Genomic DNA, 15006 nt, shown 5'->3' with positions numbered 1-15006 from the left:
AAACATTGTAATAAGTTTCATTTTGGAGAATGTCATTTGAGAAGTGGGGCTTGTTACGGATGTGGTTCTCTTGACCATTTTCTGAGAGATTGTCCAGAAAGGTTTGAAAAAGAAATTGAGCAGGCTTCAAAGCCTAGTAATCCTGTTTCGAAAGGTAGACCACCCCGGCAAAGTCAGTGGTAGCTGAGGTACTACAAGGGATAAAAAGTTAAATCTGAGGCACGAGCACCGGCAAGGACATATGCTATTAATGCTAGAGAAGGTGCTTCTGTACCAGACGTCATTACTAGTACATTTTCTCTACTTGATACTGATATTACTTCTTTGATTGATCCTGGTTCCACATATTCATACATTTGCACAAATTTAGTGTCTGTTAAAAATTTACCTGTTGAATTCACTTAATTTGTGGTTAAATTTTCAAATCCCCTGGGCCAGTATGTTATGGTGGATAAAGTCTATAAAAATTGTCCATTGACGGCAAAGGGTTATTGCTTTTTGACTGATTTTATGCTATTGTCATTTGATGAATTTGTGATTTTGGGAATTGACTGGTTAACTTAACATGATGTAGTGGTGAATTGTAAACAAAAATATATTGTATTGTAATATCAAAATTGTGAGTTACTCCATGTTGAATCTAATAAATTAGATAGGTTACCTAATGTGATTTCAGTAATATCAGCACAGAAATATGTCAGAAAGGGTTATGATGCTTATCTTGCATATGTGTTGGACATTAAAGTATTTGAGTCGAAGATTCAGACAGTGCTGATTGTGTGTGAATTTCTTGACGTATTTTTAGAAGAATTACCTGGATTACACTGGTTAAAAAAGTGGAATTTTCTATAGATCTTGTTCCAGGAACAACACCTATACCTATAGCACCTTACAGAATGGCTCCTACTGAATTAAAAGAGTTGAAAGCACAGTTGCAAGAGTTGATTGATAGAGGTTTTGCTCGACCTAGTTTTTAACCATGGGGTGTACCGGTTTTGTTTGTAAAGAAGAAAAATGGATTGTTGAGGCTGTGCATTGATTACAGACAGCTTAACAAAGTTACAATAAAGAACAAGTATCCATTGCCTCGCATTGATGATTTGTTTGACTAGTTGAAAGGTGCCACCGTATTTTCAAAGATTGATCTTCGTTCTGGTTATTATCAGCTACGGGTAAAAGACTTAGATGTGCCAAAAACAGCTTTCAGAACCAGGTATGGACATTATGAGTTTCTTGTGATGCCATCCGGTTTGACAAATGCACCTGCGTTATTTATGGATTTGATGAATAGAATTTTCAGACCTTATTTAGACATGTTTGTGGTGGTATTTATTGATGATATTTTGGTTTTCCCTAGAGATGAAAATGAACATGCAATCATTTGAGATTTGTGTTGTAAACTCTATGTGAGAAGCAACTGTATGCCTAATGTGCGTGGTAAGTTTTATATTTATGATTGATCGTACTTGCAAACTAACTATTATCATGATAAAGGCAAGCACACCTATCGAATAGTAATATAGTTTATAGCAAGACTGGAATGTCGAACCCACAGGAACTAAAAGTATTAGTATTAACCTTTTTTTTATTATCTAGCCTAAAAATAAGGGGATTTTCTTTATCTAAACTAATTAACTAAACAAAGAATGCACAGGAAGTAAATTGGGGAAATACTTTTGGGAAAACTGATTGATTTAGACAATACCCAAGGAAGAATCCACCTAGACTTCACTTGTTATTTGACTCTGAACTAGACGATTTATTCACTTGACTCGATTCGTAGAAATCTCTAATTTATATTATTATCTCTCTCGATACTAACAATATCTAACCCTAGGTTGATTAATTGAAATCTCTTTCTAATTAAAACCCCTAGTGTTGCATCAACTCGATCTATTGATTCCCTTATTAGGTTTGACCCTAATCTGGAAATTTTATGTCACCCTATGTCTAGGGGTGCAATGACTTCTGCTTAATTATGCTAGATCTACTCTTAGACAGGGACTTTTTCTCCTCTGAATAAGCACATCAATATTGAATCAATATCCTGGAATATTAAAGCAAGAATTAAGAACACATAATTAAGAACAAATCAAGTATTTATCATATAATTCAGAAAATAGTAACAAGATCCATCTTAGGTTTCATCCCCCTTAGGTATTTAGGGAATTTAGTTCATATGTGTAAAAGAAAACATCTCAGAAGAATAATAAAAACAAAACATAAAGAAACCCAAAAAAACCCTGAAGGAAATTGAAGGGAGATCTTCAGTCTTGAAGGAGAATCCGGCTTCTGAGATGGATCAATCGGCTTTCTTCAAGTAATTCCTTGCCTCCCATTCCTTGTGTTCGCCTCTAGGTGCCTCCTTCCTTTAGGTATTCTTCTAGGGTGTTTATATAGACTTTAGAATGCTTCAAAACCCTAAAAATTAGCCTTTTCGAATAGAACTAGACTTGGGCCTGACAGGGACACGCCCATGTGACACGCCTGTGTGGGGTGGCTTAGGCTGTGTTAAAGTCTGCTAAATAGATACAGGCGTGTGGTCTACCCATGTGAGGAAGTCCAGGCTGTGTTGATTTCCCACGTTGACCCATTTTCTCTTTTTTTGGCCAGTTTCTCGCTCTTTTTACTCTCCTATTCTCACTTAAGTATAAAACATGAAATTAAAGGATTAGGAGCATCAAATTCCACAAATCTAATGATAATTCATCCAAAAATGTACTAAGCATGGGATAATTACGACTTATCAAATACCCCCACACTTAAGCGTTTGTTTGTCCTTAAGCAAAATCCTCAATTCACAATTAAGAATTCATTTTTCTCAACTTATAATTCCTATGAATAATATCTTAAAATAATTCATACGTAATCATACATTGAGAATTCAACTAAAAGAACATCAAAGTTTCAAACATTCCAAGTTGAGCATTTTATCGCAAAAACATAGGTGTCTCCCCTCATCTAAGTAATCACCTTTGATTCAAAATATTACAGAGTTTAACATCATCACTAAAGATTCACTCAAATCACTCGAGGTGTTTAAGGACAACAAATTTAGCACTCAACAGTCAATATGAAAAGTTATTACCATAGGCTTGCGTGAAAATCAAATCTCCACCACTATGTATTGAGATGATACATCAATTAAAAGGTCTTTAGAGGGTTGTAATGTGGCTTTGGTTAGGGGGTGTGGTCACAAACTAAAAGAGAAGGTTAGAATCGAGATTAAATTGAAGATTTACCTAACTAGAAAAATACTAAAACTGAAAAATTACATTCCTAATTAGATGATCCTAGAATTGAGCTTTTCTTCATGGATAACATCGTTTTAATCCAAGCATTACATAATTTCGTAATATGCTAGACGACAAATCTTAATTGTAGCAACTTCGTTTTTTTTCTTAAGAACAAATCAAGTAACATAGAACTTTGCTAACTATCAAAAATAAAACATAGCTAAGCAATTTATTCAAATCAAATCTCGAAAAATAATAGGGATCAAATTAATTTTAGGGGATTTCAACAAAAATGGGTTATAGGTTAATATTGAGGGTAAATCAATGAATGGCTTGCTAGGCTCAAGGGGGTTCACTAAGGGTTAATTATGAAGGTAGACTTTTATGGAGTGAGCGGGTTAAACCTAAGTGCCTTTATCATCTTGACATATCAAATTAATAGTATGGTCTTGACATGCATAATCGAAGAAAGTTCTAGAATAACAAATCAATATTGACGCACTCATAGCAACAATAAAAGTAGCATGAAAGAAATAATATATGCTCCAAAGGCTCAAGATCTCATAAAAATTATGGCCTTTTTATGTTAATCCTGTGAATTTCAACTTCAAGATAATACCTAAACTTGGGGAAATAACTTAAAAAATTTTAATTCTCAAAAATCAACTTAGCATACTTGATTCTCTAATTACTTAAAGTTTAAACAATCAATGCATAAATGCCTATGTTTTAATTCAAGACATATCAATAAAAATCATAAATTAATCAAAATTCATTCTAATAGTGATATGAGTGAGTCACGTGAGAATAAGACAAAATTTAGGGATTTTTTTGATAATAATATAAATAACCCCCTACACTTAAGATGTACATTGTCCTCAATGTACAAAGATAGATTTACTGAAAAATATAGATATACGATCATAAGATAGGGAGAGAAGTGAAACTTTCTGAATGTTAAATGGAATCCTTAAATTGGAGTCATGAAAAGTAATCGACTAAGGCAAGGGTGAGATTGGAGGAGGATACTCCGGTGGTGGTAGAGGTTGTTAGTCCACAAGTGCTGTGCCAAAAGAACATTATAACTAGTGGTAGCTATAGCCATGGTCGAGCAGGGCATGGCATCATGGAGGACCTTTTCCAGTGGAGTTGCAAATTCCTAAGTAATAGCGAGCTTTGGAGCTCTTCATAACTGCGATAGAATCAATAACTCTTTAGGAAATATGAAGTAGCATGATTACTAGTAAAGAAATGGTCGAAAACATAAATTGCTTAATATAAATTGTAAACCCTAAAGATGAAGTAAAAATACTATTAAAGAGAAATAAAATATAAAGTAATTTAAAAAGATAAATAAAGAAAAAAAGTAAATAATAAAAATAATAAATAAAAGTTCTCAACAATCCTCATCGCCAGATGGTTTGCGAGGTGGGGGTGGCGATGAGATGTGAAGGTGCTGACAAATCTGATGTAAGGTTGCATCAATGTGATCAAAGCGCTAAAAACATTACTGCTTGAACCGAGTGAGACGCTCAGAGATGTCAGAGAGTAAAGTAGCAGCATGAACTGGACGATGAATAGGTGGTGGCTGAGATGGTGGATCCTCGTGAGGTGGAGGGACATCATCAGTAATGTCCTCAGGGTCCTCCTGCTGGGATGACTGGAAGAGGCGGTACTGAGGAGGATCAAATCACGTCGTCGCTCGATCATCCTCATATAGAGCATACTTAAGATGCCCTATGAGGATATCTGACCGATGAGGGTAAGGGAGGATGATTGCGCCGCCGTCTTGAGGAGACCAAAGTACCACGCTAGGCGAGTCACATAAGGGCCGATGGAAAGAACTCCCTTCCTATGTCGCTCTGTCTGATGGAGAATGACGAGGGCGATGAAATAAGTGAGGTCGACTGCGTGCCCATGCACCATGCTCCATAAAAAATAGGCGTTGTTAGTGTTGACAACGCCAGTACTCTCTCGCCGTCCTGTCAGGATGTGGGCTAGGATGGCGTGTAAGTATCTCAGTGATGGGGCGAGAGCCGATGCCTTAGAGCAGCTAGGGTCATAAAGTGGCCGAAATAGTTACTAGGGCCTCCCAGCAATTTGAAGGAGAATAGTGGATGTGGTGATAGAGACTGTTGAAGTCGTTGGCATTCATGAACTCCTCCGTATATAGTCCTAATGCGACACCGAACTCAGGCAGGCTCAACTGGCAAACTAAACCACCGAGACAGAACTGGACCGTTTTGGGATTGTCGAACTCTATCATAACGGTTTGAAGGTGGAAGGCCGAACATAGTTCTAATATGAGCTCAAGATATATCGTCTCGATGATCTCAAAGAAGAGCCCCATAGGTCAGTAGTCAGGAGAGCTCGGACTGCGTCAGTGAATTGGATCTGCTCTAGAGCGGTCCAATCAATACATCGGCCCACGCTGATGGGTCTCGCACGGAGTATCTGAAAAATTTCCTCCTGGGGTCCTAAGGGAAATTGTAGGAAGGGGTGGCACACTTCGGCAGATGCGCTCTCTGATGTGGCTCCGAGTCCGTTCTACTTTTTTGAAGTGGGGGTGGTGGTTTTCTTACTACGTGGATTTGACATGGTATGCCTGCAAGAAGAATGGTTATCATGTCTTATTGAAGGAAGAAGATAACATATGCTAACAAATCCAAAAAGGAATTAACCATGAATATAATTAAACTAACAAATTCAACCAAAAACTAATGACACTAACAAGACTCAACCAAAAGCAATCAAACTTCATAACATAAATTAATTTACAACAGAAATTTCATGGCAAGTGGCATAGTAATAGCATGACTAAATTCAACACAAAATAGATGAAAGTAGCTAATAATAGTAAAAAAAGGTACAAAATACGTGAAATAGATCCTAAGAACGAGGATGATATGATAAACAATTAATAAACAAAATGTAAGTAATAGGGGAAAATTAAGATCATCATGATAGTAAGCATCAATAGAAGGCAAAAGAGAAGAGAAAGCCGAAACTGAAGGATAGGTGGCCGGAGGAGCGACGGCACGATGGTGGGGGTTTGTAGTGTGGAGAAAGAGAGAATAAGAAAAGAATGTGTAGGGAAGGGAGGACAAGAGAGAAGATTTAATGCGTATGGAGGAAAAGGGAGGAGAAAGGGTGGATTTTGGGGTGATGGTTGGAGCTTAGGTGGCGACGGCGGCGGAGAGAGCGGCAGCTAGGGTTAGGGTATTGGGGAAGGGGATGATGAATAGTGGGGGTTTATATAGATATTGAGGCACACGGCCTGGGGCACGCCCATGTGCCCTTATTTCAGCCCGTGTGTTTCGTGGTTTTCAAATTTAGGTGCGTCTGCAATTCAGCCCACGCCCGTGGTCTTTGGGCGTATTGGTGCACACAGCCGTGTCGCACAGCAGTATCCTGCTTCATTTGCTTTTTCCACGTCCGTGTATATATGCGCACGCCCGTGTTATTTTGACAGTTTCGGCCACGGGTGGTGGGCACAGGCGTGTTGCATGCCCTTGTTAATTTGGCAGATTGCCCACGGTCATGTTGCACGGTCGTGGCAACGTATTGAATCCCGTGTTTTAAGAAAAAAAATTCTCTGTTTTCACACAGTCGTATCGCACAGCCGTGTCACCGCCCGTGGTATGAGCACGGCCTAAGGCACGCCCGTGTGCCTGGTCGTGTGGATTTGGCAAACCTGTGTTCAAGGACTCAGTTAATGATTTAGATGTTAAAAACTAAAATTTAAAGAAATCAACACCATTAGTGCTCGGGTTGCCTCCCGAAAAGTGCTTATTTATAGTCTAAGCTTGACTTACCTCGATTTCGCATAGTCATGGTGCTTCAAGGAGTTGAAACTCCTCTTTTCTGCTATCATTCTTAACAAAATAAGGTTTAAGTCGAGTACTATTTACCTTGAAAGTGCCGACTTTGGGATGTGTTACCTCGACTGTACCGTATGGCAAAATATTCAGTACTGTAAAGGGTGTTACTTCATTTGCATTAGACTTGTGTGCTTCAATTCGAGGGTCTGCTTCATCCAATATCACCTCGTCCCTTATCTTAAATTGATTCGTCTTAACCTTAGGTTTGTCATGGCGCTGATTTGGTTTATCGTGTATTTTTATTTTTCCTTTACCGGTAGCTGCCATTCATCTAATCCCTAAATTTGTAGTCGTCGCTCTTCATAGATAGTTTGGTCTTTGCATATGTTAAGACGAGGCTTAGTCGCATCTTTTAGAAGTGCTTCCTACAACGAAGGTGGAACCACATGATCAATCTTAATAATAGAATTTATACAATGACCTCCATTACTTGGTGTTTTAATCGAGTCGCGAGCTTGAAAGGTAATTGTTTCATCACCTGCACGTAGTGTGAGTTCACCTGTGCCAACATCAATGATAGTCCTAGCAATTGCTAGAAAGGGTCTCTCTAGAACTAAAGGCACGTTACTATCCTCATCCATGTCTAAAACAACAAAGTCTACTGGGTACATAAATTTATCGATTTTAACAAGAACATCTTCAATGATACCCCTAGGAAATCTAATGGTTTTATCAGCCAATTGAATGCTCATCCTAATTTGTTTGGATTTCCCAAGACCTAGCTGTTTAAACATTTTATAAGGCATAACAGTTATACTTGCCCCTAAATAAGCTAAAGCATTGTTCACAGTTAAACTACCAATTAAACAAGGAATTCTAAAACTCCCTGGATCTTTTAATTTACGAGGTAATTTATTTTGCAGAATCACCGAACAAACTGCATTAAGCTCTACATGTGACGCGTCAAGCAACTACCGCTTATTTGTTAAAATCTCCTTTAAAAATTTAACCGCGTTTGCCATCTGCCAAAGAATTTCAATAAACGGTAAGTTAATATGTAATTTCTTTAATAATTTAAGGAATTTACCAAATTGTTCATTCGTGTAGTATTTCCTTGTCGCACTTGGGTATGGTACTCGAGGTTTATATTCTCTACTTACCGGTTTTTTCTCGCTGTGGTCCACCTCATCCTTACCTTTTCTTACCACAATTCATTGCCTCGGTTCTGGTTCAGGTTCCACTAATCCTTCTTCATCTCGAACAGTAATTGCATTAAGCTGCTCCCTTGGGTTATTTTCAGTATTACTCAGCAAACTACCTTGTGGTCATTCAGAAATTATCTTTGCTGACTGGCCTGTTTGATTCTCGAGCCCTTGAATTGATGCTTGCTAATTTCTAAGAGCTGTCTCAGTGTTTTGGAAACTTGTTTCAGATACCACTATGAATTTCGTTAGCATCTCCTCAAAGTTCAATTTCTTTTCTCGCTGGTAAGGTGGTTGTTGAAAACTCAGAGGATGCTGTGGCCTTTGATTTCCTTTACCACCCCTCGAGAAATTGGGATGGTTCCTCCAACCTGCATTATAAGTGTTACTATTTGGGTTATTTTGAGGTCTAGAGTTATTACCCATGTAGTGAACTTGTTCCTTCTTGGTGCCAGGGTTGAAGGGTGGAAAATCTGGGTTGTGCATTCCTCCATTTGAATCACACCTCATCACTAGATGTACCTGAGTAAAACTATATACACCAGCAATCTTTTTATTTAAAAGTTCTAGCTGGTTTGACAGTATAGTGACCACGTCGAGGTTGAAAACACGAGCTGCTTTTTTCAGTTTTGTTCTCATGACTTGTCACTGATAGTTATTCAGTGACATCTCTTCAACAAATTCATAATTCTCTTCAGGTGTTTTGTTGTTTAATGTTCCACCGGCGGCTGAGTCGATCAGTTGGCTTGTTGAGGGGCTCACACCATTGTAAAACGTCTGAACCTGCAACCATAAGGGTAACCCATGGTGAGGGCACCTTCTCAATAGGTCATTTTATCTCTCCCATGCATCATAAAGAGTTTCTAGATCCATCTGCACAAAAGAAGAGATATCATTCCTCAATTTAGCCGTTTTAGCCGGCGGAAAATATTTAAGTAAAAACTTTTAGACCATTTGTTCCCAAGTAGTGATTGACCTTCGTAGTAACGAGTTCAACCAATGTTTAGCCTTATTCCTTAATGAAAAAGGGAATAATCGAAGGCGAATGACATCATCAGAAATGCCATTGATTTTAAATGTGTCGCAGAGTTCCAAAAAATTTTCTAAATGAGTGTTTGGATCCTCGTCCTGCAAACCATCAAACTGAACGAACTGTTGTATCATTTGAATTGTGTTAGGTTTCAGTTCAAAATTATTTGCAGCAACAGCTGGTCTAACTATACTCGATTCAATTCCTGTTAAGTTAGGTTTAGCATAATCATACATAGTATGAGGAGCAAGATTCTGATTTACTGGATCAGCAGCAATCGCAGGAGCCTGATTTTCAACCATCTCATCGGTTGTGGTGTGAATATCTTCCGCTCCCTCTTCCTCTATGTATCTTAGGCTTCGCCTTATTTCTCTTCGATTTCTGCGAGCTATGCTTTCGATCTCACTATCAAAAAGTAAGGGTCCTGACGGTTTTCTTCTAGTCATAAACTATTAAAAACCTGTCAGAAGTAAATAAAATAAAATTTAGTGATATAAACAAAATTAAAATAAAAATTAAATTGCAATAAAATAAATAGCTAAAGTAATAAAAATTAAGCGTTCCTAATATCTTAGACCCCGGCAACGGCTCCAAAAACTTGATGTGCATGATAAGTTTTATATTATGATTGACCGTACTTGAAAACTAACTATTATCACGATAAATGCAAGCGCACCAATCGAACAGAAGTATAGCTTATAGCAATACCGGAATGTCGAACCCACAGGAACTAAAAGTACTAGTATTAACTTTTTTTATTATCTAGCCTAAAAATAAGGGGATTTGCTTTATCTAAACTAATTAACTAAACTAAGAATGCACAGGAAGTACATTGGGGAAATACTTATGGGAAAATTGATTGATTCAGACAATACCCAAGGAAGAATCCACCTAGACTTCATTTGTTATTTGACGCTGAACTAGACGATTTATTCACATAACTCGATCCGTAGAAATCCTTAATTTATATTATTATCTCTCTCGAGACTAACAATGTCTAACCCTAGGTTGATTCATTGAAATCTCTTTGTAATTAAAACCCCTAGTGTTGCATTAACTCGATCTATGGATTCCCTTATTAGGTTTGACCCTAATCCGGCAGATTTATGTCGCCCAATGTCTAGAGGTGCAATCACCTCTGCTTAATTATGTTAGATCTACTATTAGACAGGGGCTTTTGCTCCTCTAAATAAGCACATCAATGCTTGAATCAATATCCTAGATGTAATATCCTGAATTAGGGCTTAATCGGAATAGTGGTTTTGTGACCACAAATTCGAGATAGAAATAATTATTTTACAATTATTTTGATGTTTATGATATGATTTCATGATTGTGTGAAAATTTCGTGATGAAATTCTATGCCTAAAGTGCTTAAATTGAAAGTAGGGACTAAATCGAATAAGTTGCAAAACTTGCATTCTAGAAGTTTTTAGTATGAAATTGTTTTGGAATATTAATGAGGAGGTCTTAAATAGAAATTTGACCAATTTTAAGTTCATGGACAAAATTAGGACATGGAAGGAATTTATGGAAAGTTTAGTAGTAAGGGTATTTTGGTCATTTAGTTATTAAAATGAATTAAAAACAAAATTAAAAGCCAATTTTTGTCCATCTTCTTCATTAGCCCGAAATTTCAAGGGTTCTCCATAGCTAGGGTTTGTTTCAAGCTTCCAAGCTCCATAGTAAGTGATTCCAAGCCCCGTTTTTAATATTCTTTAAGTTTTTGGAATCCCGGTAGCTCGATTAAGCTTATGTTAGCAATAATTCAACCTAGGGTTTATATTTGGAAAAATACCCATAGGTGAAATTTGTGTATTTTGATGTTTTATGATAGAATATGGGGTTTTAAATTATGTTAGACAACTTGTGCTACTCGGTTTTGAGTGAAAACGAGTAAAAGGGCTTAATCGACAAAAATACCTAATAGTCACAAGTATATGTTAGAGAGAGAATTTGATGTTGCCATAGAAGGGAAAAATGATCAGCATGTTATAAAACATAAGAATAAGGAATAAAGTTTAATTCCCGAGCCTAGGGGAAAAAGTGTAATTATGCAAAAGTTTAGGGGCAAAAGTGTACTTTTTCCAAAGTTCGTATTAAATGCTGTTTTGATGAATGTATGTATTAAATAAGATTAATTTGGTATTATAGATCAAGAAAAACGTGATTCAAGTCACGATCGAGGAAAAGAAAAGATTGTGGACTAAATTGCAAAATCTTTATATTTTGGTACCAAGGTAAGTTCATGTGTAAATGTAGTAACATAATTGTCATTTTAAGCAATTTAATGTTGTTTATATGATATGATGCTGATTATTATCATGAAATATTATGCTTTGTGGTTATTGTTGAATAATATGTAATTATGTGAATTACTTGATGAGTATGAACTATCACCGAAGTACCGATTTCGATATTCCGTGGAAGACGGCAAAGATGTGTGATCGAGGAAAACGCCCGTTTGAACCTTAGGAATAGATTAGGATACAAGTGACATGTCACTAGGATGGTTGAGCATCCGAACTCGTTGAGTTGAGTCCGAGTTCACTTATGGATGCGAATGTCCGAACTCGTTGAGTTGAGTCCGAGTTCGTGAAATGTAACTAGGCATCCGAACTCGTTGAGTTGAGTCTGAGTTCACTTATGGATGCGAACGCCCGAGCTCGTTGAGTTGAGTCTGAGTTCACTTATGGGCGGGTTACATGGTAGCTTGATTACATATGAGACACTTATGTGCAAATTATCCGTATATCCGAGTTGTATTCCGATGTGTTCAACGGGTGAAATTTCTAGTGAAATGGAAGAACACTTAATATGCAAGTGACGTTTTGGTAAGTGTTGTGAAATGGACACTTTGGACAGGTATGTTCTTAACCCTCGGGTTGAAATTAGATACAACAATGATAAGGTGGTAAGATGAGGAATGATGTTTAGAAATGTGATATATGTTTTGGTGATACCATGCTAAAGTTGTTGGGTATATTTGTATTGTTATGCTACTTGTTATTTACATATGAACTTACTAAGCATTTATGCTTACTCCCTTCTCTTTATTTACTGTAGTTTTGAACAAGCCAGCTCGGGAATCGGGATGGGTCGAAGGTTCGATCACAGTATCCAAAGGACTTTCATCTGGGTAAATGGCTTGTAAAACTTAAGTATGGCATGTATAGCAATATACTTATTTTGTGTAAATAATTTTATGATATGGCCATGTTTGGTTGAGAAAATGTTTGATATTGATAAGTCATGGTGATGGCTAATTTAGATCATGTTTGATATTATGGAAGTTTAATAGGTTATCTAGTTCATAATAATTCATGGAAAGATGAAACTTGCCTTAAAACAGAATATTGCTGCAGCAATTACATGAATTTGAAAAATCGCTAAAAATAGTATAAATGGAAATAAATGATGAGTAAGTTATGAAATTGAATCTTAATGAGTCTATTTTCATGTGGATTGAACAAAACAGGCATATAAATTATATTTTATGAGATATTTAAACTTTTGTGAAACACGGCCAGAGTGATTTCTGGATCCCCTGTTCTGACTTTAAAAATTCATAATACATTTTACAAAAATAATTAGAAGTTGTTATTTATATGTACAGGTTCTTTATTGATTCTAGTTTTAAGAGAAACAAACCTCATAGTCATTTAATTTCTGTATAGAGAAATATCTGATTCGTAATACACAGAGGTCAAAGCAGTCGAACCCTGAAACAGGGGAGACTTTAACTAATAAACTGTACTAATTGGCTCAACCAAAAATTCTAGAAAACAATTAGTAAATAGATATATGAGTCTAGATTTAGGGAAAATTTACGGATCTAGATTTCAAGTTTCGTAACTCGAGATATGATTTTTCTTGTAACTGTGACGCGGGTAGTTAAAAAGTTGTGAATGTAGAAATAAATGATTTGAAGTTCTTAATTTGATAAATATTGTTCGGTAACCCCTCAAGCTCGACTCCGGCGATGGTCTCGGGCATGGGGGCGTTACATTTAGTGGTATCAGAGCAGGTTTAGTCGATTCTCAGACTACGTGTTGTATGTACGGATTTTGCTATACATGCCATATGTATGAATTGTGATAGTGTGACGACTTCTGACCTTTTTAAATGATTTTTACATAGTAAATGGATCTCGATCCAGCTGTGGCAGATGATGTAGAGAGTAATGCACCAGCTCCGGCTGAAGGGGCAGCGCCGACTAAAAACCCACCCCCTACTGTTGGTCAGGGAGGAGGAGAAAGGGATCGGGAAGCCTTTCTCCAAATGATGAGTGTATGGTACACTAAGTTCGGTCGTACGAACCCAAATGTACGACCTCCCCCACCTCCCCCAATTCCTCAACCTATGCCTCCGATGCCTTAAGGAGTGGATATGATAAAATTTCATAGAAGCCCCGTTGATAGAATTCGTAAACAAGGGGCTGAAGAATTTAGAGCAAATATTGATGATGATGCAGAGAAAGCAGAGTTCTGGCTTGAAAATTCTGTCCGGGTATTTGATGAATTATCTTGTACACCTGAAGAATGTTTGAAATGTGCTACATCTTTGTTGCGAGATTCAGCCTATAATTGGTGGAAGACTTTGATTTCGGTGGTTCCGAACGAGAGGGTAACCTGGGAATTCTTTCAAGAAGAGTTTCGGAAGAAATATATTAGTGAAAGATTTATTGATCAGAAATGTAAAGAGTTTCTTGAGCTGAAGCAAGGTAATATGACAGTCTCAGAATATGAAAGAGAGTTTGTTCGATTGAGTAAGTATGCCAGGGAATATGTTCCTACAGAAGCCAAGATGTGTCGACGATTTGAAGACGGGCTCAACGAAGACATTAAGGTATTTGTCGGGATCCTTGAACTAAAAGAAATGGTAGTACTGGTTGATCGAGCTTGCAAGGCTGAAGAATTACTGAAGGAAAAGAAAAAGGTAGAATCTGAAACACGAAATTGGAAGAAAAGACCAATGAGTAATGCACCCTCACAACAAACCAGAAAGTCAAGAAATATGAATCCTCGTTCCCAAGTTTCAGCTGGGCAATCATATGGAAATTTTAAGAAGCAGAATGTGGGTCCTAAATCTCAGACTACTTCTGCGGCTAGTGTGAGAAATACGAGATTTGTTAAACACGAGTGCTAGCGGTGTGGTAGAAATCATTTTGGTCCGTGCAGGGTCTAACTATACTCGATTCAATTCCTGTTAAGTTAGGTTTAGCATAATCATACATAGTATGAGGAGCAAGATTCTGATTTACTGGATCAGCAGCAATCGCAGGAGCCTGATTTTCAACCATCTCATCGGTTGTGGTGTGAATATCTTCCGCTCCCTCTTCCTCTATGTATCTTAGGCTTCGCCTTATTTCTCTTCGATTTCTGCGAGCTATGCTTTCGATCTCACTATCAAAAAGTAAGGGTCCTGACGGTTTTCTTCTAGTCATAAACTATTAAAAACCTGTCAGAAGTAAATAAAATAAAATTTAGTGATATAAACAAAATTAAAATAAAAATTAAATTGCAATAAAATAAATAGCTAAAGTAATAAAAATTAAGCGTTCCTAATATCTTAGACCCCGGCAACGGCTCCAAAAACTTGATGTGCATGATAAGTTTTATATTATGATTGACCGTACTTGAAAACTAACTATTATCACGATAAATGCAAGCGCACCAATCGAACAGAAGTATAGCTTATAGCAATACCGGAATGTC

The 15006-nt window shown here is 37.1% G+C and overlaps 1 non-coding gene across 1 annotated transcript; it reads left to right on the top strand.

Annotated features, from left to right (window-relative positions):
* Positions 1 to 9058: 9058 nt before the first annotated feature.
* Positions 9059 to 9165, top strand: LOC121205553 (small nucleolar RNA R71). The gene has a single exon (XR_005900629.1). It is a non-coding gene; the product is annotated as a small nucleolar RNA R71 (small nucleolar RNA).
* Positions 9166 to 15006: the final 5841 nt, after the last annotated feature.

Source organism: Gossypium hirsutum, chromosome A08 (genome assembly GCF_007990345.1).
Source record: "Gossypium hirsutum isolate 1008001.06 chromosome A08, Gossypium_hirsutum_v2.1, whole genome shotgun sequence".
In the NCBI taxonomy this organism is placed as follows: Eukaryota; Viridiplantae; Streptophyta; class Magnoliopsida; order Malvales; family Malvaceae; genus Gossypium; species Gossypium hirsutum.
The sequence above is the reverse complement of the archived record's forward strand: the minus strand, read 5'-3'. Positions and strand labels throughout refer to the sequence as shown.